Source organism: Chelonia mydas, chromosome 6 (assembly GCF_015237465.2).
Source record: "Chelonia mydas isolate rCheMyd1 chromosome 6, rCheMyd1.pri.v2, whole genome shotgun sequence".
In the NCBI taxonomy this organism is placed as follows: Eukaryota; Metazoa; Chordata; order Testudines; family Cheloniidae; genus Chelonia; species Chelonia mydas.
The window spans coordinates 123,726,775-123,751,706 of record NC_051246.2 but is presented as its reverse complement, the minus strand read 5'-3'; the positions used below and the strand labels follow the sequence as shown (position 1 = coordinate 123,751,706).

General features: G+C 45.3%; 1 protein-coding gene and 1 pseudogene across 20 annotated transcripts in view; both read left to right on the top strand.

The window, feature by feature from the left end:
- The first annotated feature begins 5,871 nt into the window (after positions 1–5,871).
- On the top strand, positions 5,872–6,571 carry LOC102941977 (annotated as a pseudogene).
- A 1,271-nt stretch (positions 6,572–7,842) lies between these two features.
- KTN1 (kinectin 1) overlaps positions 7,843–24,932 on the top strand; it is a 113,599-nt gene continuing 96,509 nt past the window's right edge. For 13 of the 20 annotated variants that reach the window (XM_043548463.1, XM_043548464.1, XM_043548465.1 and 10 more), the window contains exon 1: positions 7,843–8,071. The gene's annotated coding sequence lies outside the window, so the exon portion shown is untranslated. The remainder of the gene's footprint in view (positions 8,072–24,932) is intronic. The other 7 variants (XM_043548461.1, XM_043548454.1, XM_043548462.1 and 4 more) reach the window with 1 other exon arrangement.

Genomic DNA, 24,932 nt, shown 5'->3' with positions numbered 1-24,932 from the left:
TTTACCACTGTAGTTGAGATCAGAATCAGGCCCAGTTGTCTCTACGGTGCTAATTTTTGCAGCTTTTTTTACTAGCAGGAGTTGATACAGTTTTTCATGCGTGATATGTTCATTATTAGTCAATTCCTGCATTTTGGAAGAATGCATGCTTGTGACTATTTCTAAAGCTTAATAAGAACAAATTAACCCCCGCCCCCCCAAACCCCCAATCCTTTCTTGTAACCATTAAATGAGACTGAATCAGAGATGGGCTAAGCCAGTGAAAATACTGGGGCATTTCTTCCTGGTATTAATAAGGATCTCATATATTACGTCTGTGTGTGTGTAATTTTAAACTAATGTATAATTAGCTCCCATGGCTTAGATCATGTTTTGACTAGTAGAGCCAAACTAAACACATTTCTCGTTTCTCCCTATGGATTCTCTGGCTTCCCAGATTTAAAGACTCCTCCACTGTTTGTCAGCAGAATTCCATGCTAAAAGTATGATATTGATGCTTTGGACCCCATTCGGTGTTTGAAAAGAGTTTACCCCCTGAGTAGCAGGCTTGTATTGCTGACATGAAATGGGTCTAATTGGGTCTTTGCATTTTTTCCTTCATAAATTTGGAAATATGTGTCAGCACTACAGGCATGCTGGCTGGTCTACGGAGCAATAAAGCTCAAAGGGTTCTTTCACAAAGCTTCACAATCTACTTAATTTAGATTTGTTTTTTTGTCTTCCAATTGGACAATGGTGCATGAGGCATGATTTTAAAAGCACTCATTTAATTAGTAGCTTTTTCATGATGTCCTATATTGTGGGGTCATGGCAAGTGCATAATATACTTTAGTGAGGACCAGAGATAGCAGAAGGCATACTAAATGACAAGATATTCTTTCCTTTCTTAAACCACAGGGATTGTTATATCAGAACAAACCAGTGGACCATTTAATCTAGCATCCTGTCTCTGGGTCGTGAATGCTGGATGATTCAGAGGAAAGCATAAAGCTTCCATAATGCACTTAGTTCTGCATCACTATACTATGGGGGAAAGTTCTTGATCCCAACCAGTGATCAGCATACATCCTAAAATTTGGGGCACTGTAGCACTTACAATGTTTGTTCTAATTAATAAAAAGAAAAGGAGTACTTGTGGCACCTTAGAGACTAACCAATTCTAATTAATGTAACTGCAAAGGCTCTTTCATCTAATAATTTTTAAAACAACCATTTAATCACAATATTGTTTTGCAGCAGTGAGTTCCACAGGTAAATTACACATTGTGTTAACTATAATTGTTCACGTCATACTGCAGTTCAAAGTGTAGAAGATGATGTGAGATCCTGATTGGGGCCTGGATTGTGCCTGCTAGATCCATTCACAAAGACAACCCCCTGTGAGCTGCTTCTACAGCACCTGCCCCTGTCCCAAATGCTGAGGTAGGGCACATAACTTTTATCCCCCTACCACTCAAAGCGAATAAGCCTGACAGCACAGTGCTATGGCACGGGCTGAGGCAGGGGGTCCTGGAGCCAGTGTCAATGGACCTAGCCTCTGTGGAGATCCCAAGATCCATGAGTTCTGCATATTGAGCTATCTGTCTGTTCCCACTGAGGGTGGGGACAGATTTCACATACACCCCCTACCTTCCCAGCGCCCCACCCTCAACAGATCACTTTGGGCAAAAAATTAATGTTTTTGACAGGAGGGGCTGCTCTAGATCGGGGTTTTCCACGGGCATCGCTGCTAACAGAGTTTTTTTTACAGTGCAACCATGTAAATGCTGGGCAAGAGGCCCTGGTAGAAGAGGAACATTTAATTGTATAGCTCCTGCAATGGCTAGATGGTTTATCCAGAACTACTGCATTGTGTCTTGAGCATGGTTATAAATCCATGCTGCCTAGCAAGAGGAGAAACGGTGAACTGACTGGACCGCTTTGTGTCAGACCAATCGAATGGATAAATCAATACAAATTAAATCAGAGGTCAAGATATATTTTTTGTATGCAGGCATGCAGTTGACAAAACACTTCACACCCAGCCCTTCACTTGCTTAGCCTGGCTTTGTTTGTTTGTTTGTTTGAACGGGCCTCTTCCACCGTGGTCTTCAAAAGATGGGGCCCGACCCCTCTCTCCCAGATAGCAACTGCAAAACTCCCAATCATTTCAGTGAGAGCAGGATTGGTTCCGTGCCAGCTAAAGTTACATTCTAATGAATAAAGGGAGCAGAGAGTGGGTCAATCTCGACAACTGATTTTCTGCAATGAAGAGAGTAAAAATAAACAATGGCCATTCAATCAGCTGGCATGGAAGCTTGGTAATAGCTGCCCGTGGGAAATTCAGGTTAGGGACCAAACTTGGTACTGCTACCTTACTCACTTAAGTAATCCCACTGAAGTCACTGTGCACAGTGAGTAAAGTGAACAGATACTGGCAATAAACTTGTAGCTCTCCGAGTGCTATTTTGGAAATAACATGCTTAAGCACTGTGGCGCAGATGATGCTGATTATGTCACTTTTCGGGAACCGTAACGGTTGGCTCATGCAGCAGCATTCCTGATGATATCCTTGGAAGAAAGAACAGTTCAGTCAGAGGGAGAGTGCACAACAAGGTCAGCAGGATGGCTGAGACATGCAAAAAAGGCCAGCTCCAGAACAGAACAGCGAAATGCTGTCTCACCAATTGATGGTGAGCCTTGCATTCAGTTGGCTGACCAGCTTTGCAACTGTATGTGCGTACATACTAAGGCGCTGACTCAAGCCCTGCTTACCCTTGCCTATAACACACGGAGTCGCACAGAACGTCACTCTCGCACTGTTGCTGTTGTTTGCTGGAGATATCCTGGAAATCCATCTGAAGCCTGCAGTGACAAATGCAGCTGGTGAATAGGCTAATAATGAGCCCTCAGTGAGAGATTCTATGCAAATCCCTCGCTGATACCTAAAGCAGTTGAGTTGCTCATTCCTCAAAGACTCCTTTGTTGGGAACAAGTAAACAAACAGTTAGTTACATGTGACAGGGCCTGAAATATATAATATAGCAGGCATCTACTACCAAGAGGCCAATAGGACCCCCCCCCCATTGTCAATGATGGTTAATTTGTGGGTGTCGACAAGCCTACTGTGAGAAGCCTAGTTCATGCTTTACACACTCAGCTCCTAGGAACGTGAGTGTACGGGGATTCCTACTAGGGTGCTGTCCCCAAACAAACAGTTCAGACCTTTTACCAGGATGGATTTGATTTAAATCACTAGTCAGGAAGACTCGATTTAATCATGGTTTTCTATATAAAAGTGCATTCTTGTTGGTTGTTATAACCTTAATACATATTCTTCACAACTCAGAGATGGATGTAGGTTTCATTTTTAGAAGGTACACACTATACATTGTTAAAGTGATTTATTTTGAAAACTTTTCAGATTAGTTTTACAGCAATATCAGAAAATGAATGATTGTTGGTTATTTCATTTTCCCAAAGATAATTGAAGCAGATATTTATGAAGGCATTGGGAGGTGAACTATCTCCAGTTCAACAGGTTAATCATTAATATTTGGAGGATTTTCTTGCCATGCTGTATTAGGAAGAGAACATCACTAGACAGACATTTAAATTGTTTTATTTAACTAAAACAACAACGTTATGTATTCTGGATTTTTTTCTTCAACAGCAAACGTATATTTTAACAAAACAAGCATATGTCCCTCGCTTCTCACATTTATCTCCAGACTTCTTCTCCTTGTCCAGATCTATTCCACCCCCAACAACCTTCAATTAATTGAACTTTCTGAAACTTTGCACTTTTAGAGAGAAGTATGGGGTTGACTCTGTGTACACAAATTTGCAGAGGGACAATAGAGTTGAGGTCTGTTATTTCTCACCTCTATATATTATTTATTTATTTAAAAACATTTTTTTGCTGTTAACAAGCATGTTACCTCTGGAGACACAAATCCAGTTTGAGAACTGCAAAACTAAGCATCTCTGATGGTATCTTATCTAGACTGAGCACTGAGTCCCATTGGGTAGATTGAAAGATTAACCTAAATAATCTATACAGAAGCCTGTGGAACCCCATAAAATTGGGTCCCTAATCCATGAACTATTGGAACTCATTTACAAAACTTTTCTTAAACATTACATGAATATATTGTCTCATACTATAGAATTAGCATTTATAATCCCTATTCCATGATGAGATATCTTTGAGGTATAATGCATCTATCTTTAGATAGGTTTTTTCCTCAAAAAGCATTTTATCAAAAAAGTCCAATCTAAATTAAAAAAATCAGATTTTTTGATTTTTTTAAAAAAATCATTTTTATCCATCCTGCCTTTTACTGATGAAACAGATTGATAGTTGGTGCCCCTTTCGCAACATCTCAGCACAGTTGCCACATCTGTACATTTTCCTCTCCATTCTTTCCTTTTCCCTCCCATTTTGTCTTCATTCTCTCTTTCCCTTCCTACCCCCTATATTTGGGTTCTTTCCTTTATTTTTATTCAGTGACTCTTTTTCTTGATTGTTTTTGGCTCCTTCCCCTTTCCTTGCACTCCAGAAGGTTATGGGCTTTTAGGGTGGAGACATCATCCACAGCGGGGTCAGGACACATGCTTTCACTTGGCTGTGTGTTGTGAGAGCAGAGATACAAGGTTTGGCAGGCAAGCTGCTTCCTGAGCCTGTAGCCCTGGACATGTCAGCTGTTCCTGTGTCCAGCTATATGATTCTTGCTTGTTTCACTGCTGACCACAGAATTCTGAATGACAGCGGTGAAAAAATTGGGTTTTGGTAATTTCACCCAATCGTTACTTGGTAAAGCTACAGGAAACAGCTGATGCTCTGGAGCTGGCTGCAGACTGAGACAGACAGCACTGTATGGGTTCACATGTGGAAAACATCAGAGCCCTGTCTACACTATAACTTTCACTGGTGGAGGAGAATCACAGATCAGCTTCTAAAGCAGATGAGACCTTAGAGCAGTGATACCCAGGCTGAGACTTGCAAGCTGCCAGTGGCTTTTTAATATATCTCCTGTGGCTCTTTGCAGCATGATATTGAAACACTGTGTGATTTAATTATTAACCAATCAGGATGCTTTTACTATGTTATTAACCAACTGTAGTTGATAAAATAATAATACTTGGCTATATATATAAACAAACTAAATATTTCCCCTGTTACACTGTTTAAATATGAATATATAGTACTATAGAAAATGAAACAATGAATTCACATTACTGTGGCTCTTTTGGGTAATGTTGATCGCTAATTTGGCTCCTGAACCACTGAATATCACTGCCTTAGAGTCTCGTAGCAATGTGCAGAGCTCACATGCAGTGGGCATAACCTCTGGCTAATTGGTTAGATCCATGGGTGACACGTGAGTCCCCCTTTGGGGAAGTTAGCCACATGGCCCAGCCCCTTGCGCCCAAGGCCCCACCCCTACCCCTGTCCACTGGAGCCCCAAGCACCCTCCCCCCAGGGTTCAATTATTGGCTCTGCCACTGGCCTGTTGGGTGAGCTTGAGCAAGTCACTTTGCCTCTCCGTACCTCAGTTTCCCCATCTATAACATGGGGATAATGATACTTGCCTCCTTTGTATAGCACTCTGAGACCTACTCGTAAAAAGAGCTATATACAAGCTGGACATAAACATTATACCAGTATAGGGCCATCCACACTAAAAAGAAGGGATGTAACTTTACTGGTATAGTTAAAGCATTACGACTTCTATGTGCAAACAAGCCAAAGCAAAGAGCATTGAGAGCTATGCTCTCTCCTGGGAGGAGGTTGGGTTGGGTTGGGTAGGATAGAAGGCCTTCGCAGAGAATAGCATCCTCAATCTGCTGAAGCTCAGTGAAATAGTTTAAATACGCTTCTAAAGGCTTATGATTAACAACTGTTCGGAACTCCAGCCTTCTCACTCTACGGCTTACTCCATCAGGGAAAAATCCTTCCAGGAGCCACATGGAACCCATTGCTGGTTCTGTTCTGTGCTGTCAGTAGCAATCGAGATACCTGAGCTGGCGAAATCTGCTCCCGCGCCCAAGAAGGGCTCCAAGAAAGTGGTGACCAAGACCCAGAATAAAGGGGACAAGAAGCGCCGCAAGACCAGGAAGGAGAGTTACTCCATTTAGGTCTACAAGGTGCTGAAGCAAGTTCACCCCGACACCGGCATCTCCTCTAAGGCCATGGGCATCATGAATTCCTTCGTCAATGACATCTTCGAGCGCATTGCTGGGGAGGCGTCCCGCCTGGGGCATTATAACAAGTGCTCCACCATCACCTCCCGGGAGATCCAGACCGCCGTGCACCTGCTGCTGCCCGGGGAGCTGGCCAAACACGCCGTGTCTGAGGGCACCAAGGCTGTGACCAAGTACACCAGCTCCAAGTAACCGCTCTGTGTGCCCCCCCCAAGAGACGTCTCAACCTGCAGCTGAGGGTCTCACCACATTTATTCTGTGGACACAGACATGGCTCTGCAGAACACTGGGGCCCCCATATGCCATAACATGGGAATCCCATTATGGGGGTGTCAGGCTGGGGGCTCCCTTGGGGAAACATGGTAGGGAGTGTCTCAGGCTGTGGGATTCCTATGGGGGTGTCTGGGGAAATCCCCATGGGGGGGATCTCAGCCTGTGGGATTCCAGGGGTGTCTGGGGTGAATCCCTGTACAGGGGTGTCTCAGGCTGGGGGGTCCCCCTGGGCAGGGATCCAGGGGGGTATCTGGGGAGAATCCTCACAGGCAGGGGCTCAGGCTGGGGGTTCCCATGGGGAGAGTCTGGGGGAATTCCAGTGCAGGGGTGTGTGTGTCTGAGGCTTGGGGTCCCTGTGGGGAGAATCACAGTAAGGGGGTCTCAGGCTGAGGATCCCTGTTGGAGAGGTCTGAGGGGAATCCCGTTGGGGGTTCTCAGGTTGGGGGTCTCCCGAGGGGGGCGTGTCTGGGGGAATCCCGGTGCGGGGGGTCTCAGGCGGGGGGTCCCCGCAGGGTGTCGGGGGGAATCCCGGCGGGGGGGATCTCAGGCTGGGGGTCCCCCTGGGGGGCGTGTCTGGGGGAATCCCGGTGGGGGGATCTCAGGCTGGGGGGTCCTCCTGGGGGGCGTGTCTGGGGGAATCCCGGCGGGGGGATCTCAGGCTGGGGGTCCCCCTGCGGGGCGTGTCTGGGGGAATCCCGGTGGGGGGATCTCAGGCTGGGGGGTCCCCCTGGGGGGCGTGTCTGGGGGAATCCCGGTGCGGGGGGTCTCAGGCGGGGGGTCCCCGCAGGGTGTCGGGGGGAATCCCGGCGGGGGGATCTCAGGCTGGGGGTCCCCCTGGGGGGCGTGTCTGGGGGAATCCCGGTGGGGGGATCTCAGGCTGGGGGGTCCCCCTGGGGGGCGTGTCTGGGGGAATCCCGGCGGGGGGATCTCAGGCTGGGGGTCCCCCTGCGGGGCGTGTCTGGGGGAATCCCGGTGGGGGGATCTCAGGCTGGGGGGTCCCCCGGGGGGGCGTGTCTGGGGGAATCCCGGTGCGGGGGGTCTCAGGCGGGGGGGGTCCCCGCAGGGTGTCGGGGGGAATCCCGGCGGGGGGATCTCAGGCTGGGGGTCCCCCTGGGGGGCGTGTCTGGGGGAATCCCGGTGGGGGGATCTCAGGCTGGGGGGTCCCCCTGGGGGGCGTGTCTGGGGGAATCCCGGCGGGGGGATCTCAGGCTGGGGGTCCCCCTGCGGGGCGTGTCTGGGGGAATCCCGGTGGGGGGATCTCAGGCTGGGGGGTCCCCCTGGGGGGCGTGTCTGGGGGAATCCCGGTGCGGGGGGTCTCAGGCGGGGGGGTCCCCGCAGGGTGTCGGGGGGAATCCGGATCCGGTTCCCGGCGGGCCCGGTCCCAGGCGGCGGCTCTCGGGGCAGGCGCTGCCCCCGGCCCCGCGGCCCTGCGCCTTTAACGGGCGGCGGGAGGGGGCCGGCAGACGCCGTGGACGTGCCGCTGCCGCCGCCTCCTCCCCGCCCCGCGCTCCCCTTCCTGCCAGGCTGCCGCCGCCGCCGCGCAGGGACCGGCCCGGCTGCTCCGCCTCCTCCGGCCGCCGCTCCGCTCCGCTCCGCTCGGGCCCGCCGCAGGGTGAGTGGCCCGCTCCGCTCCCCGCCCGCTGCCGCGGGGCTGGCGGGAGCCGCCGGCCGGGCTCGCCCGGGGAGCCGCACGCGCAGCGCCCGCCCCGGCTAGGCCCCGGCGGGGGGACGGACCCTGCCCCGCTCCGGCCGGGCTGCGGGGGGCCCCCGCGGGGCGGGCCGGGCCGGGGGGAGCCTGTGTGTGGTGGGGGAAGGGGGAGGCAGCCCCCAGCCCTGTGCTGTGGGTTGAGCTGCTGGGGGAGGGGCGCATGGGAGGGATCTGCCTTGGGGGTGCCAGGGAGAGGGATCCTCTTGGAGAGGGTGTGTGGGCCCGTGTGTGTGTGGGGAGGTCCCACGTGGAAGGGGTGCGGGGGGGCCCCGTGGGGGGCTGTGTGTGTGTGCGGGGGGATCCCATGGGGGGCTGTGTGGGGGTCCCTGTGGGGAGGGGGTGTGTGGGGGTTCCGTGTGGGGGGATTGGGGGATATCCCATGGGAAGGAGATCGGGGGCTGTGCAGGGGAGAGTCTGTGTGTAAGGAACCTCATAGTTATGTGAGGAGGCCCAGCCTGTGGAGAAGGGAGGCCCCTGGGGGGATGAGAGGAGGGTTCCCTAAGACTATGGGGCTAAAGGGTTGGAACATGGGGCTGAAGTGCGGCTCCAGACCTGCCCGTGTCTCACACTGGGAGGAGGGGTGCTCTCTCAGCGGGGCTGTGGGGTTTCGGGTGGGGGTGGGTTAGTCTTCCCTCTAGGGATGCAATGGGGTTTTGTTGTGTGATTCAGTGATGTATTTACTAGTCCCCCCCCCCCCCCACTCCCTGGTTGGGGGTGTGGGGAGCCTGGTGTTGGGCATGTGGTCTTGTACTCTGTTGCTATTTCAGGGCCTTAGCTGTGATCTCTGATGCTGTTCTTACTGGAGATTGGGGATGTAAATAGTTTCCAGTCCCTCTGAGCCTGTGAGATGCACTGTAGCCTGGGAGTTGTTGGTGCTCAGCACCTCACATGTTCAGGCCCTAAGAGGCTGCTGTTCTGATTTTTTGGGCGGAGCTTAATTTTAATGTAACTTGCTCCTTAAAACTTGTTGAAAATGTGTTAGAAGTGTTGAACATGAAGGGTATGTGGGGAGAAATGGAGAGATTTCCTTGCTTCTGACAGTGGTGCTGGAACAATTTGCATAGTGGGGGTGCTGAGAGCCTTTGAACCAAACTGTAAACCCTCTATATGATGGAAACCACTTTAAGCTGGGGGTGCGGCCGCACTCCTAGTTCCAGTGCCTATGGCATTTGGACACAGTCGTCTTTGGATATTACAAAACCGTCCTTGCTAGGGATGATTTTTTGCCCTTGGAAAATACTAGACTCACCCAAACATCATGTTTTACGAAAACACTTTCCCTGAATCTCCCTAAAAGATGTTACCTGCTGTCTTGTAAATATTTAGTTCAGGTATGGACATCTTGCTTATGAATGCCATGACTGTGGATAATGTGCTGCTTTCCCCTCATATTAAGAACCGCTATATTTAAAAAATTAATGAGCGAAAGGAAACCTTGCTTGTATTATTGTAAGGAATAAATGTGATCAGCTACTTAGACTGCAAGAGTAAGCTGCATAATCACCTCTTACAGGAGTGACTTTAAATGAAGAAGCATTTGGTACTTTCTGCCTTTGTAATTCCTTATGTAAAGGAAGGAGGGACAAACTGAGTCTTAAGAATGTCCAGCCTAAACTAAGAACGGCTTTTATGGGGCTCTAGCAGTAATTTGGCTAAATTCAGTTTCAGATAAGCTGATGAGTAGATGAATTATTACAAGTAGGTGTCCCTGCCATCGATTGGGGTGCACAATAGAAAGTTTTGGAGGACATGCTAGCTTGCTGCTTCTTAAAGTTAGACTTCAAAATGCAAACGTTCTGCACTTATGTTTTGCTGTATGCATAATATAAGGAAATCTAAAAAGCTTTTTATTCTTCAACAGGAGCACACTTAATTAAAGTATCTTCTTAGAAAAATTACTTAGTGAACTAGTACAAAGCTTCAGAATCACAGATTTAAAAATAAACTTGATGATGTTAGAAGTTCTGGAAGCATATTTAAAGATCTGAGAAAAACAGAAAGCTACTATGCTGTATATTTTGGAAATAACTCTTTCTATAATGGGTCCATCTCTTGATTTGTAGTGACAGCTGTACAACAAACATGCTATGTACAGAATTCATCATCATTTAGTCACTACGCTAACATTGATAAAACTCTGCTTTAAGAACTGATTATCTTGGAAAAAGAAAAGGAGTATTTGTGGGACCTTAGAGACTAACAAATTTATTTGAGCATAAGCTTTCGTGAGCTACTGCTCACTTCATCGGATGTATTCAGTGGAAAATACAGCATCCTATGAAGTGAGCTGTAGCTCACGAAAGCTCATGCTCAAATAAATTTGTTAGTCTCTCAGGTGCCACAAGTACTCCTTTTCTTTTTGCGAATACAGACTAACGTGGCTGCTACTCTAAAACCTGTGATTATCTTGGAGAGCTTTATAAATTGCCTGTTGTTTCTTCATAACATCAGAAGAAAGTTTAACTTACATTCCCTCAGAAAAAGAGAAGTTCATTGCCTTAAACAACAATGACTTTAAAAATCCCTCCTCTTTTAACAATTAGCCAGCAAAGCAGCCTGGATGCAAATCTATGGGATCAAAAAAAAACAAAAAACCCCCGAAGTAAATTGAATTTATTGTAGCAATTTAAGACAATGTTTTTAAAAGGACACTCTTAAGTCAGATTTGCTCCAAACTCAGTTCAAAACAATTTCCATAATTTTGAACTATTTGAACTATGTATTTTAACTAATACATTGTTTAAAAAATAAATAATTTCCTTGCAGTGCTAGCAACCAAAGTGTTGCAGCATTTAGTTTTGAGACTTGTTCAGTGAATTAGACTCTATAGATGAGATAGACTAATCCGTTTCCATTAACTAAGTTGAGAAATACAAAATGTACTGCACGGTGAAATATAAGTAATTAACTCTGGAGAGGTACAAACTACTTTAATAATCTGAGTATCAGGGGGGTAGCCATGTTAATCTGTATCCACAAAAACAACGAGCAGTCCGGTGGCAGCTTAAAGACTAACAGGTTTATTTGGGCATAAGCTTTCGTGGATTAAAAAAAAGACCCACTTCTTCAGATGCACCAATAATCACGACTGGTGCATCTAATTTCATTTTTATTTTTTTGCACCGGGAAGTACTTTTAAAATGGAAAAGAAAGATGGGGTTGAGGAGGATATCTTTGGTATTTTTTAAAAAAGCAAATAAGTTAGGGATGCTGTGAGACAATATACACTTGCCTATAACGAAAACATTTTTGTAACCCAGTTATTTAAAAGCAAGGACATAAAGAGTTAAGGACATCTTAAACCTTACTGTGCACAAAATGAATGCATTTCTCTTCAGGAAATGCATATTTCATTACAGTATAACAACCTTAACTCTGTCCCTTATGTTGTTGTTTTTATGTTGTAATTTTTTTGTCTTGATAGTGATATTTGAATACTCTATACTTACTAGCAAACGGGAATTATCAGTTAACGTCAACTGACAGTACAGTATCTTAGAAAAATATGTTCTGCTTTTTCTTTAGAATAATGTATATATAATTATATTGGAAAAGCGCATATATTATGAACGTGCACTTGCATTTTAGGCTGGACAGTGTATAATTACATTTCTTTCCCAAAAGCAATGCTGTCTATATTTTGAGATCAGCAATGATTATTGGGAGGTCAGAGTACAGGCTGTTTTGTGATGTACTTTTCTTTATAAAAATATTTATAAAGGGCTGTGTGAGACTAAGGTCCTTAACTGTTTATCTTGTCTGAAGTGCTTGAGCTCTGTGTGATAGGCATCTGTCTGCATTTTTTTTTTTTTTTTAGGGTTTTGTAATGCCGCCCATCACTGTGCTATCAGAGCACCTTCCCCATAGGCACATTGTTGCTATTTCACATTCTAATTGCTTTTAACTTTCTTATTTACGTATAAGAATACACACACTTTCAGTTTAGTAAATGTTTGAAACAGATAAAGAAAAACGTTGCTCAAAAAGCTTAAGTGTTTGCCATGAAAATCAAAAAGAGATTTGGTTGGTACATTACGCCTTCCTTCAAGTATTGTTTGTGTTCCAGTTTTCTCAAAGTAGATCCCTAACATTATGTGGGTTTGGGTTGGAAGTGATTATCTTCCTTGTAGAGCTCCTGTGCCTAAATTTGGTTGCAGTTTCCATCCATGAGCAGGCTGTATAACTCGCTTTACCACATTTTTGCTGTTACATCTTATGCTTATGTTGCTTTTTGTGTGCTATGATTAAAATATAACTTTTGCATATAACTCATAGTGAGGAAAGGTTGGGTTTGGATGAAAATGACCTGAGGTTTTGTTAACTAGACAATTTTATTATTGCTTTTTTTTTTTTAAACTTAACTGTCTAGTCAGTCTTTTAAAATATGCTTTAAACTCTGCTTAAAAGGTGAGGAGGGAAGAAATGTTAAAGAAATCCTCAATTGTTTGTGTGGTGTGAGGGAAAAGGTGGAGGGGAAGGATAAAATAAAGCAGCTGGGCAGGCTAAGTTTTGTTAAAATTATTGAAAGGGAAGGGCAGGACTTGCTCAAGCCTGCATACAGCAGTGTGATTATTCAGTTCACTATATAACAGCTTTTTTTTTTTTTTTAAGACATCGTTCCATACTCCACCTATTTCTGAGATTAGATGATCATAGGTCAAAATACTTGAGTCACTGCTCAGACCTGGTTACCAGACAATAGTTGATGCTTAACAAAACTTTTTAGAAGCTGCAATTCTTTACAGAGTTCAATGAGTGTGTGGAAAAAGTCCTGTTTAGGTCTGTGCTTTAAATGAAGACTTACTGTGCTGGAGAAAGCTGAAGAGTGAAAGCTTTTACGCTGGAAAAGAAGTTAAATAGTTGACCTATAAAAATATAGAAACTTATAAAATATTCCAAAGGAGGATAGATGAGAAATATAAGGAAATTGCATTGAAATATGGCAACTTTTCGCTCCATCAGGGTGATTGTAGTTCCAGTTGTGGGGCAGATAATACAATAGTAAATATTTAGCAAATCAAGTAAAATCATACTCCTGCATGTGATGTACACAGATTTCCCTTAATATTTATAACACTTTGGATACATGTTCTGGCTTTTAACTTTTCCTCAGGTAGTGGCAAAAAGTAGCAGAACTGAGCTGTTTACAAACTGACACTATGGCATAATTTTTGAGGGTTTCTGTAAAGTCACATGCCCACCAGGTGAATGGGGCCCTCAAAATATGTTTCTGACTTAACTGTGTAATTGTTGAGGCCACTAAGACTGTGAATTGCTGATCTAACTATCTGCTCCAGACAAATCAAACTTTGCTATTACTGTTTGTTTGTATTGCTCTAGCCCCAGTTGTAGAATGGGACCCCATTGCGCTAGGTGCTGTACAAACACAGAACAAAAATTGTTCCTGTCCCAAAGAACTTACAAACTTAAGTAAGTGTTGATTGTGCTAAATTGTGGCTGGTGTGGGGGGCAGGGTGGAAATTACAAGAAGATCATGTTTGACAGCGTTTTCGTGCTTCTGTGTGCTTGTTTGATTGCTGTAAAAACAGCATCCAACAGAAATAAATCGGCTCTTCTTTCTGACTAGCGCTGTCGTCTTAGAAATAGTTCTCGGCCACATTAAAATGCACAAGTTGATAGAAAGTAGGATTCAGAGGAGAGTTTTTCCATCGAAGATCACTCTGATTCAGGCAGAGCAGAGACTTGAATCTGGGACTCCCACATCCCAGGCCAGTGCCCTAACCACCAGACTGTAGAGTATGGTTTCAAAAGATAGATAGAATTATTCCTCTCTGCCACCCCCTTCCTGCTGAAACACTCAGTGATTGCCTTTTTTCTGGTTGTTCTAGGCTGGATGACTGACCCATGCTACATTGAAATGGCCTTGTGCTGCTCCATGTAAAATTAAGAATCAGTTTTGGGTTGGGGAAGGGGAGTGGCAGATCAGATCCTGGCCCCGCTTAAAACAAATACAGGAATTGCTCAGGGCTTCTATGACATGTTTCAGAGTAGCAGCCGTGTTAGTCTGTATCCGCAAAAAGAAAAGGAGTACTTACGGCACCTTAGAGAATCTAAGGTGCCACAAGTACTCCTTTTCTTTCTTCAGGCTTCTGTATTACCTGTAATTCCTCTATTGTGAGTTTGGTTCACGGGGAACTAGAAGTAACTTCTCTGTTGGATTCTTTGCACGTGAACACTGCCCAGCAGAATAATTACTTCACTGCTACTGGCTGTGCTCAGGAGTGCTGTGATTTAATTAGATTATATTTGAATGAATACATACCTCTTTATAAATGAGCTTAAAGGGACACTGTCAGGTCAACTGAGGCCCTAAAAATAGGTGCTAGGCTTTGTAATAGGCTTGTTTTGACAAGTACGGCATTAATAAAATCTTAAATGGAGACCCTCTGTTACGGAAGGAATTACTCTCCCTTGTAGTGTTCTCCACCCAAACATTGCAGCATCCTGTTAGTGTGTGAAATAACAGAAAGTGAAACTACAAAGGGGAGCGACTAGTCTATCTTTGCCCAAGGTCACTGGAATACAAAGTGGGGGGGAGGAAGGGAGGGGAGGAAGAGTAGGTGTGTGGGGAAGAGGTTCTGGTGATCTAAGTTGTTGTTAATATGGGTATTATGTGTCTATTTAAAATTAACTTTAAATCTCCTGGTCCTTTTATTGCTCCTTCTGAACCTTAAGTGTAGGATTTTGATGTTTGTAATTTCCCTTAAAGTGCCACACACAGGGAGGGAGGTTTGGAGTTGCTTTGTGGTGGGTGTGTGGAAAGTCTGGAAGGTTTCTTTTCTGCTTGCTTTTATACCTGAGAAATATCAAGTCTCCCTAGTCTTTGCTGATGGTCTTTTTGGAGGACCCAGGGAAATGAACTGGGAGCTACCTCGGCCCTTATTTGTGGTGGGTTGGGAGCTTATGTGTGGTGGTTAGCTTTTGATTTGAAGTTTTGAACAGTTTCAATATAAATCACTTCCTTACTATTTGTGATGTCAAAAATCTAATAATTCTGCAGTTCTCCATCTCTACCGTGCTTACCCTAGAGGGCTAAGATCTGAATCCCTGATATTGGTGGGAGGGAGGAGAGAAGCAAGTGAAGTCTTTTCCCCACAGAAGACTTCTAAAGACTATGAAAGACAAATGACACACACCCTGTGTTTTAATTTGTGCATCATTTTGTGGGTTACTGTGCATGTAGGTTGTAATATATCTGCAAACAAGTAATGCTTGCAAGCCACACTTCTTATTGTGGTGTTAATCCCTTTTACCTATAACAATGTCCTCCAGCAGCGTTTACAGTTAACACCCTTGCTTTCATTGACATGCCAGCAGGATTGTCCAATAAACTTTGTTAGGGTTGGTAAATAAGAGTAAATCAAGCAGTGGCATTTCTAGTTGTCAGTCTTGATTACTCTTTCCAATGGGCTCTTCCCAGGGATCACATAATAGTCCGAAACTTGGTCTACACCATACTTTTTTCTTTAAACTTCCCACCACTGGTGTGGCTTCATCTTGGGAGCATTAGTGGACACCAGACTCCAGGGTTCCAGACACCCCCGTGTCTAGATCTACTCTGAATAGGATTATCTAGGTTCATTTGTAATGCCTACTGATGGTTATTGTCAACACCCATCCCTCAAAATCAGCAACCCCCTATTTTTCTGTAGAAAATCCATTTTAAAATATCCCTGTGAAATGTCTCATGTGATTTCCTCACTCCCCTTCCACCTCCCCCCCCCAATACTCTCCTTAAAGTATACAGGTGTTGCTGATGTTACAGAACCTAGTCAGTCACTTAAAGCATCACTGTGAGGAAGCTGGGTTTGGGTTTGTTTCCTCAATCTTTCATGAACTTCAGCTCCTTTCTGTTCTAGATTGTACCTATTAACTAGGTGGAAGGGTTGACAAGGCCAATTTGTGGATATTCAGGCCATTGAGTGTATGTCAGTTAACCCAAAGAAAACAAAGCTTGACTTAGAAGCCTCTGAAACACCCATATGATTTCTAAGGACAGTTGGGAAAAGAGGTCCTTTCAACTAGGTATATATGTACCCAGGATTCATGCTGCTTTCCCCCATGCAATAAATGTGAACAGGCTCTCTTGAGGATTGGATTGTTTCTTGATGGCTTTCTGGAAGCAACTTGAGTAAGTTAATTACAAGCTACATTCATAAGCTCTTTCATAGCTTAGATCAACAGAAATACAATTATGCATGTGTTTTGGATTTCTTGGCCTCTTCTTTCCAAAACTCCTACAATTTTTCTAGCATTTCTTTTACAATATGTTGGTTTAAAGTGACATAGCACTGTAGACATAGAAGGCAAGGCTTGAGCAAATAGAGAGCATGTAGGGTAAGTATTACCTTACTTACCCCCACCCTTCTGGCACAAGCCAGCTTCTCCGGTTACTCTTCTGTTACCCATGCTAGGGGGGCTACATGGGTATGTACACCACACGCTGCTGACAGATGTGTAGTGCAGTGCAGACATACCCTTCAAAGATGTGGACAAATTGGAGAAAGTCCAGAGGAGAGCCACAAAAATGATGAAACATTTCGAGAACCTGACCTATGAGGAGAGGGGTGGCTTTTTTTTTTTTTTTTTTTTAAAAAGAGGGCATGTTTAGTCTTGAAGACATATTAGGTCATCCTCTCGACCTTCTTTTCTCAAGTATGTTAAGGGCTGTTATAAATAGTGTGCTGATCAATTATTCTCCATTCCCACTGAAGGTAGGACCAGGAGTAATCTGCTTAATCTTCAGCAAGGTTAGATATTAGGAAAAGCTTTTTAGCTATAAGCATCCTTAAGCACTGGAACTGGTTACAAAGGGAGGTTGTGGAATCTGCATCATTAGAGGTTTTTAAGAACAGGTTGGACAAACACCTGTCAGGATAGTCTGGGTATAATTCTTCCTGCCTAATGCCGGGGGCTGGACTAGATGACTTCTCAAGATCCCTTCCAGCCCGGCATTTCTCTGAGTCTTTGGGCGGGGACTGTCTTTTTGTTGTGGGTTTGTACAGTGCCTAGCACAATAGGGCCCTGGTCCATGATTGGGGCACCTAGGTGTCGCTGCAATAATAATAATTTGGAGGACAGGAGTGATGAGAGAATAACTTTTCTTTTTTTTTTTTAAAGACCAGCTGGGAGATTCTAGCACAATACCAGGACGCTTGTCTTGGGGAGTGACACACAAGTGTAGGTCAATCCTGTGCATTGCATGGTAAGGGGTCTACTGCATTTATGCAAGAACATAGGAAGGAAGTTGTTGAGTATTTAGAAAGTGATAGTAACTATATCTTTTGACACTCCTATCACTCAGTTAAGGAATGTGCTGGCCCTTTTTTCCCCCAGAGCAGTGTGCTTTTGCCTGCACTCATTCTTCCAGATGTTTGCAGTATATCAGCAGCATTCCATTGCTCTCAGGAAGATTTGAGTGCAGTCAGAATCTGTTTGTGACTGTTTAGGTGCCAAGGAAGATGACTCAGCAATCATACGAGGCACAGATATTCTGGGATAGCTCCAGGATTCGGCTAGGTTGTGACTGATGGGTAAGGGAACTAAAAAAAATGTCATTAATTGATAATTTAACTGTTGGATTAATCTTTGATCACTGGCTGAGGCATTTTTCTCCTAACCCTTTTGCTTCAGAGTTTAAAGCCAGAAGAAAAGTTTGAAAAGAAGGGAGTCCTCTTCAGACCTCATCCAGTGAGCAAAAACTTGAATCCACAGGAATTGAACTGTCCCCGAAGTCCTTGTGCTGTATCTTCAGAGTGCCAGAAGAATCAAAGGTTTCAGAGTAACAGTCGTGTTAGTTTGTATTCGCAAAAAGAAAAGGAGTACTTGTGGCACCTTAGACTAACCAATTTATTTGAGCATAAGCTTTTGTGAGCTACAGCTCACTTCATCGGATGCATACTGTGGAAAATACAGAAGATGTTTTTATACACACAGATCATGGAAAAAAATGGGTGTTTATCACTACAAAAGGTTTTCTCTCCCACCACCCCACTCTCCTGCTCGTAATAGCTTATCTAAAATGATCACTCTCCTTACAATGTGTATGATAATCAAGGTGGGCCATTTCCAGCACAAATCCAGGGTTTAACAAGAACATCTGAGGAACAGTGGGGAGGGAAAGGAATAAACAAGGGGAAATAGGTTACTTTTTATAATGAATCAACCATTCCCAGTCTTTATTCAAGCCTAAGTTAATTGTATCCAATTTGCAAATTAATTCCAATTCAGCAGTCTCTCGTTGGAGTCTGTTTTCGAAGTTTTTTTTGTTGAAGGATAGTCACTTTGAGATCAGAAATTGAGTGACCAGAGAGATTGAAGTGTTCTCCGACTGGTTTATGAATGTTATAATTCTTGACATCTGATTTGTGTCCATTTATTCTTTTACGTAGAGACTGTCCAGTTTGCCCAATGTACATGGCAGAGGGGCATTGCTGGCACATGATGGCATATATCACATTGGTAGATGTGCAAGTGAACGAGCCTCTGATAGTGTGGCTGATGTTATTAGGCCCTGTGATGGTGTCCCCTGAATAGATATGTGGGCACAGTTGGCAACGGGCTTTGTTGCAAGGATAGGTTCCTGGGTTAGTGGTTCTGTTGTGTGGTATGTGGTTGCTGGTGAGTATTTGCTTCAGGTTGGGGGGCTGTCTGTAGGCAAGGACTGGCCTGTCTCCCAAGATTTGTGAGAGTGTTGGGTCATCCTTCAGGATAGGTTGTAGATCCTTAATAATGCGTTGGAGGGGTTTTAGTTGGGGGCTGAAGGTGACGGCTAGTGGCGTTCTGTTATTTTCTTTGTTGGGCCTGTCCTGTAGTAGGTGACTTCTGGGAACTCTTCTGGCTCTCTGTCTGTTTCTTCACTTCCGCAGGTGGGTATTGTAGTTGTAAGAACGCTTGATAGAGATCTTGTAGGTGTTTGTCTCTGTCTGAGGGGTTGGAGCAAATGCGGTTGTATCGCAGAGCTTGGCTGTAGACAATGGATCGTGTGGTGTGGTCAGGGTGAAAGCTGGAGGCATGTAGGTAGGAATAGCGGTCAGTAGGTGTCCGGTATAGGGTGGTGGTTATGTGAATCAAAGTATGTTATGCTGTCGTGGCTCCCTGTAGGACCTGGTGGTTCCATTTTAGCTGTTGAGTTTCAGTTGCTTCCAGATCAAGTGTGCTCCGTTTACAAGTAGAAGGGTATTTTGCATTTGCAGGGCAGGCAGTTGGAAACCAAAATGGGATCCGAAACTGAAGATCGGTTCCTGAAAGTGACTGTCTTTAAATAGCCACTCTTCTGCCCACAATCACCCTTTAGGGATCTCTACTGCTTCAGTGGACAGAGGTCAGTCCTGCTCCTGAAAAGCAGATGATGTTCTCCCTTGTCTGTCCTCCCCAAAGCCATTTCAAACATTATTTTGTTATTGCTATAAAACTCAACTTCCTTGGGAGCAAATCATATTATCTTAGTGTCAGACAGTGGTTCTGACTCAGATCGTATCAAGAAACTTGTCTTTGTCCTGCTGTTTGTGGCACCTATGCATTGGTACACTTAAAAACTCACAGCTGTAGAGGAGGGGGATAGGGCATCTCTTGTGCCTCCATGATCCCAGCCCTCAGCATACTTTAGAGCACCACTGGAGTGACTTTAAATTTTGCCCAGCTGCCTGCGGCCCCTAAAGGTCATTCCGGCATCTGGGGATCCCCTGAGCCCAGCAGTGCTCTGGCTGCACACCAGGGGTCACAATGGGCTGCTCTTTGCCACCGGGGGAAGCGGAGGGTAATTCTGAGGGGCTGGTTGTCTCCGGTTCCTTTGCCCATGAAGTTTCTACTGGTTTGAAAGTACATACTGCTACTACTAGTATATCCTATTTGAAGCATTTAAACTAAGTGGGAGGACCATATCCTTTGGTATCAAGTGTCTGTACAAATACCTGTCGGGAATGTGCAGCATCCATGCTGAGGCGTGATAGGAAGGACTGTGCTACTTTCTCCCTAATCTCCTTGTTAGTATTGTAAATAGTTGACATTCAGCTATGAAATGGATGCTCAACAGATCAGGCTGCAGGGAAACATTATTTTTCAAAGTCCAAAGTGTAAACTGTTTGTTCTTTTGGTGGGAACTGATAGTTGGGGGGAGCGGGGAGGGCTGCTCAGTGACACTGTCTGAACTTGGAAAGTAGGGAAGAAAATAAAAAGCAAGTCTGAAGCAGCATCCTCCCAGTCCTGGAAGCTCTAGTTCAGTGGTCACCGAGCCGTAGATTAGGATCAATCAGTCAACTGTGGAGCCTCGGCCAGTCAATTGCGATCTCCAGCCCCTAAAAGTTTGGTGGTGCAGTGGGGCTAAGGCAGGCTCCCTGCCTGCCTGCCCCAGCCCCATGCAGCTCCTGGAAGTGGCCAGCACGCTCCTGTGACCCCTGGGGCGGGGCAGGGGTCTCCGCGTGCTGCTCCTGCCTGCAAGCACCGCCCCTGCAGCTCGCATTGGCTGGGAATGGGGAACTGTGGCCAATGGGAGTTGTGGGGGTGGTGCTTGCAGGCAGGAGCAGCACCTGGAGCCATGTACTTCCCCCCTTACCCCCCATGGGCCTCAGGGGTGTGTTGGCTGCTCCTGGGAGTGGCGTGGGGCTGGGGCAGGCAGGGATCCTGCCTTAGTCCCGCTGCGCCGCTGACCAGGAGCCGTCCAAGGTAAGTACTGCCTGGCAGGAGCTCGCATCCCGAACCCCCCCCCGCACCCCATCCCCCTCCTGGAGCCTGCACCCCAAACCCCCAGCCCTGACCCCCCTCCCAGAGTCATACCCCCTCCTGTACCCCAACACTGCCCCAGCCCAGAGCCTCCTTCTGCACCCAAACTCCCTCCCAGAGCTTGCACCCTAACCCCCTGCCCCAGGCTCAGCCTGAAGCCCCCACCCATGAACCAAACTCCTCATCCCCAACCCAGAGCTCGCACCCCCTACTGAACCCCAACCCCCTGTCCCAGCCTGGTGAAAGTGGGTGAGGGAGAGCAATTGATGGGGGGGGGGCGGGGCCCCGGGGAAGGGGTGGGGCCTCAGGGAGGGGGCAGGGTAGCTCCTGGGTTTGCACTTAAATTCAAAAAGTGAGCTTGTGTGTAAAAACTTTAGAGACCACTGCCCTAGTTGATGGCAAAACTTCTCAGATGGGTCTCAATTATGATTTTACTTAGTGCAGCAGCAGGCTTCCTGGAGAAATTGAACGAGAAGTACCTACATTTCTCTACTACTTTTTAATAAGGTCATTTTCATATCTAAAGCCTGTGATACGCTATCAGGTTCCGGTTGCATGCTAAATTTAGCTTAGTGCATGTGTGTGTCTAAAACAGCTTCTTTATTAAATAAATAAAATAAAATTAAAAAAAAAAAAGGCCAGTGTCTCCTTAATAGGGTAGATTCTACAAAATGCAGAATCATTTAGTCCTGTCTACCTACGTAGTACACCATTCTAATTGTGATTTGAGCAGCTCTCTCTACTTTTTTGCACCTTAAAATATACATGGGTTCAGTGAGATTTAGAATGTATCTCAGGGCCCTCTTAAAAATGACAGTTACCGTTTATGTGTTCTATTTTGCAGTTTCAGTTACGCCAAATGGATGTGCTGGCTAGTCAGCTGTCCTGTCACATGACTAATGTCTGAAAGATGGTGTATATTATGGGTAGTGTACTTCCATTTTTAATTGCCCTTCCTTCTGCCCCCCTCTCCAAATACATTTTTGGAACCTTTTCAACTTCAAATCTTGCATGTGAAAATCTGTGGCCAGAGACTTTTTCACTAAATACAAGATCATCAGGAACTGTTCTTAGTGTGCCACAAAAAATGGCAGGCAATTTGGTTTAGATTCACCTAGTTGTGATGTGCGGGACTACATTTTTGAACTTCAGTGGCATGTCCAGCATTGAAATAGGAGTAAATCTACGGTGGGGGAATTTTGGAGATACTGGTTGGGTAAGCATGGAATGGATGGACCTGAGCCTTAAATTCCCTGTAAGCTGCATGGCCTCACAGCAGCTTATTTAGTGCCTCACAGATGCTCAGGGAACCCGCCCGGAGACCTGTCGCGGCTGTGGGAGGGGCACCTGTCCCCTGTCCCCCACCTAGCTTAGCCCGCAACCTGCTAGGGCGCTCAGCCTGCCGCCAGGACCTGCCAGGGTGGTGCAGCCGGATTGGCCCCAGGCGCGGCCTGGCCCGACCCCAGAGCGGCCCGAACCCAGATGCAGCTGGGGTGTCCCTCCCCGGGCTCGGACCTGCTGTGGCTGGGGGAAGGGCACCTATCCAGCAGCCCCAGCCCCAGAGTTCCTGCTTCTGGGAGAGGTGCCTCATTCCCCCCCATCCCCAGCAGCCCAGGTGCTGCTGCAGGGAGAGAGCATTAGGGGCGGTCCTCTCTCCCCCTGCTGTAGCCCCGGAGAACCCTCTTGCACTTCAGACCCCTCGTCCCTGGCCCCACTCCACAGCCTGCACCCCCAGCCAGAGCCCCGTTCCATGCTCCAAACCCCTTGGCCCCACCTCCACAACATGAATTTTGTTATGTGCACTACTGTGGAGGTGATGTGTCACACATCGCCTCCATAGTGGTGCACATAACAAAATTCATTCCACACATGGTTGGGAAAAATTAGAGGGAACCCTGTTGTATGGCCTGTGGAGCTGCTAATAGGATTATGGGACAATAAGCACAGGGAGAATGAGAGCCTTGACAGACTTGGAAGGACCCAGACTACTTAAACATCTGCTGTTGAGCTTTTTTTAAACGTTTTCCAAAATCCTGAGGATTCCCAGATACCAATCGTAATTAATCTGAAGTTAAGTTTAAGCGTACAAATGAATAAGGATTAAAAAAATAACCCCCGCCCGCAGCTTATCAGACTTATCAGAACATTGGGGAAAAACAAGCATTAGACTAGAGGGAAATTCAGACTCAACCTTAACTCAACCTTCTGAAAATATGGAAATGCACATTTGGAGTCACCCAAACAGTCTTTAAGTTTGCTCTAGTTGTGATACAAAAATTTATCAGAGGCCAAGAATATTTTATTTCATTGAATAGGGTCCTTCAGTCCTTTACAGTCTGTAGAAATATGTCACTGGTTCCTGACTGGACATGACATCGTAAAGGTGGTCATTCCTGGTCTTTATTAAGATTCAATCTACTGACTGTACAGACCCCGCATCTAGTGAGTTCCTATATACAAATATTTTGAGAATGCATCATGAATGGATAACACTAGATAATACTGAGTCCTGCCTTGAGTGGAGGGGACTGGACTAGATGACCTCTCGAGGTTCCTTCCCATCCTATGATTCTGTGAAATGGAGGCAGTAACGTATGGCATACAGAGCAAAGATTAATGTGGTGAAAAGTCACCTCTCTGACAGGTCTGTATGAAACCAATGCCCAGTGGCTTGTATCTTCTAAACGAAAACTGCAAGGACAGTATCTTGCCCATGTTTATGATGCCTGGACCATAGGCAATTGGTTTCTTAAAACCTTTTATGGGTGGCTGTGGTAAGGTCATTCTAGCCATGCTGTAGACTTTTCAGATTTGGTGATGGGAGCCTTTAGCATTGGCCTAGGTCAATGAATTTACACGCCCTGTATGTATTCTCCCACCCCTGCCTTTCTTTAGGGAAACAAAATGTTCATGATGAGCAACGGAACATGAACTGGGAAATTCCCAAGTGAATGTTGCTGCACAAAGTTAAACACACTATATGTAAAATACAGTATATCCTGTAAAATATGTAAGAGGTGTAACTTGGTTTCGGCTAACATTGTGGGAATAAATCTTAATTTTGGGAATTTCCTTAAACTTTGGAAACTTTTTACTCTATTGACACATTTAAATCAAAGTTCAGGAAATGGAGAATTCAGAGTTCCAAGAGCTTTAACTCTGCCGCATTATACAGCCTAAGGCTTTTATCACCTTGGTGTCTAAGTACCATAATCTTATATGTTGTATAGTATATACAAAATGAAAGGGCAGTTATACTGTGGGAAAACTGAACTCTAGAGTTTGCATTTTCCATGGAAATCCTTGAGACACAAACTTGCTCAGCTTCCAAGTAAAGAGTCTTTTCCTAATTTCCAGATGTGCAAATTCAATCTGGGATGACCAGGCCAAATGATCTTTTCTGGTTTGTACCATATTTTCAGCAAAAAAGATGTGGTCCAAATTCTGCTCTTGCTTATATCTTTACAATTCCTTTAAATGGGTTTCCTAGTGTAACAGAGGACAAAATTTGATCCAGCAATCAGAATTTAATTAACAGATGTGTTAATACATGAGGCAGAGTAGAATCCAATGCAGTTTGTCAGCTGTGGGGCTCTGCAGTGTGTTCAGGAGTTAAAAAGTAGTAAAACTTATTATCTTATTTTAGTTGACAATGAGTCCTACAGGAAACGGATCTGTTGAGTAAGGTACCATTTTTACATTGGCATTTCTCAGAGTAGAACTATTTATATGCTTAACAAGAAAAATGGGTATAGCGAGTAGTACTTAATGCAACCTAGACAAGTTTACACTGTTCCTGGAACACTCATTTTTGTATTTCCTGAATTGTTGTTATAGGGTGCCACTTTAACACTGCATCAAGATGGTTATTTTTGCTTTTAACTTCCTAGGTTTGTGTGAGCAGGGGAAGTGTGTGGACTAGAGGGTAGGAAAAAAAATTCTAGAGTGATGTTGCTGGCAGAGTTTACAAGTTTCTCCATCGGCCATTTAAATTCCTATTTCAATGATCCTATTTCAGAGTAAC